General features: G+C 35.7%; 1 pseudogene across 1 annotated transcript; it reads right to left on the minus strand.

The window, feature by feature from the left end:
- Positions 1–474: 474 nt before the first annotated feature.
- Positions 475–1,205, minus strand: LOC308501933 (heterogeneous nuclear ribonucleoprotein D-like; annotated as a pseudogene). The gene has a single exon. The product of its transcript is annotated as a heterogeneous nuclear ribonucleoprotein D-like (transcript).
- Between the last annotated feature and the right edge of the window lie 6,069 nt (positions 1,206–7,274).

Below are 7,274 nucleotides of genomic sequence, written 5' to 3' on the forward strand. Positions count from 1 at the left end.
CCTTATTTATAGTCCATTGGTGGAGATAGCAAATAAATAAGCAAACACATACATACATACATACATACATATATATATATATATATATATATATATAATATTATAATATTTCTTAGAGGTAAGTGCTACTGCTGATAAAAAATGAAGCAGACTAAAGGCAAAGTTTGAAAGGTGAGGGTTATTTTTATTATTTATATTTTTTCCACATGAGGCAGAATTTATTTGAAGTTTAACATGCAATCATACGATAAAAATTTGTGTAAACACAAATCCACATTGAGTCATATAACACAGATAGCAAAAGACAAAGTAAAAACAAAGAAAACCAATAGGTGGCTACATACAATTGGACATAGTTGTGTCTTATACCCAGAAAATATTTTACAAAATAATCATCTTAGATCAACGGAAGATCAATCTTCACTGTTGTTCTGAAGATTGCGATACTTTGGCAATCTCCTCTTATTTTCTCTATTAGTATGGCTGATAATTGTTTTGGTGATTGCCACCCCCTCAGACATCTTGCCATTTGTGCTCTGTTGGCCACTGTAGTTTGTATATCCCTGTCCATATCCATAGTTCCCATTGTTATTCCCAGTATAATCATAGCCACCATAATTTGGATTACCACCATAGGCACTCTTGTAATTTCCATGTCCTTGACCACAATAGTTATTAAACCTTTGGTCCCAGTTTTGACCCTGACCTCGGCCATGGCCCCTGGTACCACCTTGTCCACCAGCTGCAGATCCTCTTGTTCCTTTCAGTCATTGTTTATTTACCCTTTTGGGTTGTATAACTTTGATTTCGCACTTCCCAGAAACAATTTTATGATAATCTGCTTCTTAACAATTTCTTTATTGGCTCTTCATCTGTATGTATGTATGATAAAACAAAATCTTCTTTCATTTGCTTTTGTATCCATGAGAAGTTCAATATTTTCAACCTCTCTAAAGGCTCCCACATATTCTTTAATTTGTACTTCAGAGGTATCTGGGCTCAATACACCCACAAAACATTTTAGGGGGTTCCTTCCCTTTTAAAGCTTTGACCCTTTGGGCATCTATCAATTTGCCCTCCAGTTTATGTTCCTACACTTCCAAAACCTTATCCAGACCAGCAGCATCTTTGAAAAGCACAAATCCAAATGCTCTTGGTCTTTCCATGACTGGATTTGTTTTAATTGTGTAGTCTACAATCATCATCCTGCTATCTGATCGTGTTGGTCTTGGATTCCTTTGGAATTCTTCTGTGTTGCTGTACTAGTTCATATCCTGCATGGTGGCAGAGTAGTCGGCACGGGGTGCTGGCGTGCATTCTGAATCACGGCCGCAGCCACAGCCCCTCGTGTGAGGCTGGTTTTAAAATGGTGGTGAAAGAGCCAGGGGAAGGTTATTTTAGAAAGGGTGTTCTTGAAAGGATTCTCTGGGGAGGTAAACTTGAAAAAAACCTGAATGAAGTGAATGAACACGGCTTCTCAAAATACGAAGGGAACGGAAACAATAAGTGTAATTACACTGAGTTCAGAAAACAATGGCGGGGGCATTAGGAGATGAGGTTCAAGAAACAGGTAGGAAGTGAGATTGCACAGTACCTACTAGACCACGGTGTAAAGTTACCAGGGTGAACCAGATGGAAAGCCTTTGGGGGTTGTTGACGTGAGAAGTGTCATAATCAGATTTTTAAAAAATTAAAATCACTTGAGCTACTGTGGAGGCAACACTTCAGACTAAGGTGCTAGCAGTAGAGGTAAAGAGAAGTAGTTAGGTTCAGATATACGCAGTTGCTCATGATTTAGGATTTGCATTTTGGATGTAGACAATAAATAAATAAATAAATAAATAAATAAATAAATAAATAAATAAATAAATAAATAAATAATAACGTTTTTGGCCTGAGCGGCTGGATGAATGGTGATGTCATGTTGAAGCGGTGGGGGAAATAATTAAGTTTCTATTTCAGAAACATTAAAGATCCAAGTGAGAGTCTATTAAAGATCCAAGTGAAAATAGACATTTGGCAGTCAGATAAATAGTCTAAAGACAGTGGGGATATTCTACTGGGCAGGATGAAGATACACGTTTAGGAGTTATCAAATTTTATAGATGGTTTCCAAAGCCTAGAGAATGGATGGCATTACCAAGAAGTGAGGATGGATAGAGAAAGCAGAGAGGCAAAGACTGAGTTCTAGCTCATTCTCATTAAGAGTTAGAAAGAGGAAGAAAATGCAGTAAAGGAGTCTAAAAATAAATAGTAAAACAAAAACTGGGATCATGTAGTGTTTTAGAATTGAAGAAAATAAAATGTTTCAATAAGGAAGGAGTATCTAAGTCAAATGCTGCTAAGAAGTTGAGTAAGATTAGGACTAAATATAGGTCATATAACCATGGAATTTATCAACATGGAAATTGTCATTATCCTTGAATAAAGCAATTTCAATGGAATGGTAGTGATCAAAGCCCTAAGAGATCAGGGGAGGCAGTAAACAAACATAAACAAATCCTTTGAGAAGTTTTGCCAAAATTCCAACAACAAAATTGAGCAGTAACTAGATGGGCTCATAAGGTATAAAGAGTTTTTTTTGTTGTTGTTTAGTGAGAGTGTAGAATGTTTGTATATAAATAGAAATCCAATAACCAGAGAAAACATGAAATTTGTGTTAGAAAGAGAAGAGATAATTAAAGGAACAGAGTTCTTGAGATGGAGAGAAGAATGAAATGCTTATAAGTGAATGGGTTGACCTTAGGTAGATGGAGGGACACTTCCTTATAATAGGAAGAAAATTCAGGATATATAGGTACACATGCTGGCATGATGGCAGATGAGGTAGGAAGCGGAGAAAGTTCTATTTTGATTGCTTCAGTTGGCTTAGTGAACTAAGAATATGATCATTACCCAAGAGTGAGGATGAGAGGTGGGTGCCAGAAATTTGAGGAGATCCAAGATAGTGTGAAATAATCTTTTAAAGATTGGGAGAGTGAACTCACAGGGGATATGTATTAAAACTATAGAGCATACTGAAGTCCTAACTGAGGTAAATGGTCCTAAGTATAAAATGAGAGGGGCCAGGATCGCTGTGTATACTTTCTACAGTCATGATGAGCAGCATGGGTGCAGGCATGGTATGGGAAGATAATTGAGTTTAATTGCGATTGAGATTTTTGGTGGTTTTTTTGGGGGGGTGGGGTAAGGGAGCAAGTACAAGGGAGTTCAAGTTTTATTCAAAGAATAGATTAGAATTGTGGACCAGGGATCTAAACTGAATGAAAAGAAAATGAAACAATGAAGAGCTTATTGCCAGTGAAAAAGTGATAGATCAATGGATTAGTGGTCTGAAGGGGTTGAAGAGTTATTAGAGTACGACTAATGATTACAGTAAGTGAGCTGGAAATATGGGAATTGGTGTTCAGAGGTCTGAACCTGTCTAAGATATCAGATCTCTGAAATAAAAGGAGAATGCTATAAGTTAGCTGTTGCAGGTTAATGAAGTCATAAGCAGATGGACCTGCCACTGTAGCTACCTGTACTGAGGTATATTCTTTCCCATATTAATAATTTAAATTGATGGATGTTGAATACACATGTAATATGACATGATGAGTAAAGGAAAAATTGAACCTTGGTTTTGAAATGGCATTTGTATACTCCAAAAATAATAATAAGGGTAAAATGTATACTCTTGTGTAAAATACTCTACGTTGATGTGATTTTTGAAAAATAGAGTCCATAAGTCAATTCTAAATAATTTTTGAGGTCATAAAAGTTTGGAGGATTAATATGCAATGCAATGAAGTTGTCACTGTATATAGGACCCCCAAAGATATTGACATATACCTGATGTCAATATGGTAAGAGATTATTTAACAAGTTTCTGTAATTTTGAGACAACGGTTTAGTCAATATCTTAGTGTGAAATGATTCTTGGAATTGATTTGATTTATTTTATGTTTTATCTTATGGGAGTTTAATGAAAATGTTATAGTTTTATCACTTATTTTACCTGTGTATATATATATGTGAGCAGATACATGATTCTTTTGAAGAAACTAAACGTCAGATTCATTGAATTTAGTTATTGTGGGAAACTATTCTGTACACATTCCCTCTTGATACTGAATAAAATAGTTTAGTTTTATTTCAGAGACTTAAAAAACACACTTAATGTAAATACACATTTATTGTAACTTCCTAAAATGCATGTCCTTTCATCAAAATAATTTTAAATATTTAGGAATAATAACAAGTTCTTTGTACTAGTTTGTTCTTGTTAAAGCATACTTTTATACAAATAACATATCAGATGTTCTTCTATCATTGTTTGCCTAGTAATCCTGTGGTTGGATATAGTTTATACAAGTAAGCAAATCTTAACACTGCAAAGTAGTATCTTTTGACATCAATGAATTGTAAGATGGTTTCTAGAATATATATGTGTGTGTGTGTGTGTGTGTGTGTGTGTGTGTGTGTATATACACACACATACACATGTATATATGTATATATGTACATATACATACATACACATACACACATTTAGTGTATACACATGCACATATAGACACATATATATCTTTTCTTTCTGACATCATTAATAGAGTCTCACTCACGTAAAAATTTGAATCACAAATGGAAAATCTGGGGAATTTGGTGGAAAAGTTTTGGTATAGTAGTCTAAATTCCCTTTTTATGAGGGATCCTTTGTGGATCTAATTTGATTGTTTATAATTTCTGCTTCAGTGTGCTTGCTAGTATTAAGGGGTTATGTATTTGAATCAGAGAATTTATAGGGTGAGACGAGACTCAGAGTCTTTCTGTTTTCCAGAGAAGGAATCTGTCGTCCAGACAGATTGAGACTTGCTGAAGAGCCGTGTAGCTAGCAAATGGCAGATTCTGAACTCAAGTTCAAGTTTTCTGACTTTGAGTCTTATGCTGTTTTCATGTTGGGCTGGAGCAATCCTTGAAGGATTAGAAGGGCATTTGAAGGAGCCTGATCCACAGGAAATTCATCTGGGATAGGAAAGCAAGAGCTTTATGACATGTTGCTAGAGAAAAAGCAAACTAAAATACAGTGTTACTTCAAGTTTGGAGGGAAAAAGAGTGAATGAAATATGGGTAACTTTAAAAGAACATCACATAAGGTTGCTAGTACAACAATCTACAGTGTTTATTCTGAGCAGGTGGTGACATTTAGAAAGAAGTGAGGGTTCCAGCCATTTTCAGTAGGTGGTCAGTTTGACATTTCTGTATAATGCCTCCCTGGGCTAAAAAAACTTTTCTATTCCTGCTGGTTCCATTTGCATTTTATTCTTTCTGTTCATTTAAAATAACAATTTAGTAAATCACAGTATATAGGCAAATGCTGGAAGTCAAGTGTTTATACATACTAAAATTTTAAAGCCTAGATTTTTTTTTGCATAACAGATGGTAGAGGTGTAATTTTATTGGAATTTTGTAGCCTTATTTTTTGAAAAAAAGTTCATTTAGTGACATTTAAATATGCAGTTTATGTCTAATAAAACATGTCATATTTTTAAATAATCCCCACAATTATTATCAAAACAGATTCATGTGGCTTGGCAACCAGCAAAATAACATGGACATCTGTTACTGGGAAAATAAGTTAAACCAAAATAAATTGAATCATAATGAATGTTGTTATATTTTGGTGGTTAATTGATGTTTTAAACTACAAATGTACACAACCCAACATCAGCTGGCCCTTTGGAATGATGTCCTATTTACAACATATCCCGTCACCCACAGATCTGTTTCAAAGACTCTCCAAATTTCTCAAACTTCAAAACATACACCTACCACTCGACCCAGCACCACCGTAGTGAAAATGATCTATTCTCCTATATTTATGTGCATATTTTTGATATCTAGTTATTTCCCACCCTTTTCTTATTTTCTCCTCTGTATTTTAGTTCTCCTTGATTCTTCCCCACCTCTAAATAAGGATTCCTACTGCCCCATATGTGACCCGGCTTATATCTTTGATTACATTGACCCTCCTAAATCCTTTTTACAGCAATTGTCTTCTTGTTAAAAAGTAAAATTGAAATAGACGTTGGTGTTCCCCTGTTTGGGGGTGTGGGTGCTCTCTTCTGGCTCTGCGTATTCCCATCCAAGTCCAGGGGCTTTATGGAGCTGTCTTTCTACCTTCAAGTGTGTTTCTGGTGATGCAGAATCTTTTCCTATTTGCAGAGCATCTAAGTAGTTTAGAACAGTAAAGAGAGCTTGTCCAGTGGGAGTAGTCGTGAAGGGAATTTATCCTGTTGAAGATTGGCAAGTGTCACACAGATATGTGTAGAGCCTACCTTCACCTTACCACTGAAGTGTGAATGACTGCTGATCAGCATAGGCAATGTCTCCCTCCTCTGGGACTGGTAAAGACAGGTCTTGCTCTTGGAAAAAGTCTGGTGATCTTACTGAAGTTTCCATTCTCTAACAAGAATGGTCCCCTGAGATTTGGAAGGCCCTCGCTTATCTGCCCTGTAGGCTCTCCCGACCTTTCAATCAGAACTAACACTATCAAAGAATAACTGTAAAACACTGCTGTTTACATTTTAAAACTATGTTTATCAATAAACTTAATGCTATTTTCTTTCAGGGCTTTGGTTTTTGATCCTTGATCCTTCTCCTGTTTTCCCTCCATGACAACTTCGACTCTTGCAAATTAAAAGTTTTTGCTGTTACATGGCCATCAATGAAACGGGCTTCACAAGCCAATTTGAAAGGCAAAGCTGTTCATTAACTCTCCTTTTCATCCCACCATTGCCCATCTTAATTCCCTCAAAGGTACTTGCAGCTGAATGGGGGAACTTCACACATAAGTATTTGTGCACAAGAAAAGCAAATGAATCTATTGAAAATATACGTATCTAAAGTCATACCTCTGTTCTTTTTATTGACTTCGTTATCTTTTCATATTCTACACTTTCCCTCTGAAATGTCCCAACAACGACGACAAATAACACACACACACAAAAAGTACTTGAACTTCTTAACCAACAAAGTCTTCAACCTATTTCTCTCCTTTCCTATTTCCAACCTATTCAAAAGTGAAGAATATTTATTGGCTAGAGTCTTCAGCACTTTTATTTTCTCTATGCTCCTACCAGATATTTTAAATAGATATTGGTTTAAATATCACCAACATGATAGCATGTGTGACCTTTTTCTGAATTTTTCTATAGCCATTCCTAGAAGAAAACATCCACATCCAAATCCATTCAGGCTGAAATGGTCTTTATGTGGTGATGTGTTTCTCC

Source organism: Rhinolophus hipposideros (genome assembly GCF_964194185.1).
Source record: "Rhinolophus hipposideros genome assembly, chromosome: 9".
NCBI lineage: Eukaryota > Metazoa > Chordata > Mammalia > Chiroptera > Rhinolophidae > Rhinolophus > Rhinolophus hipposideros.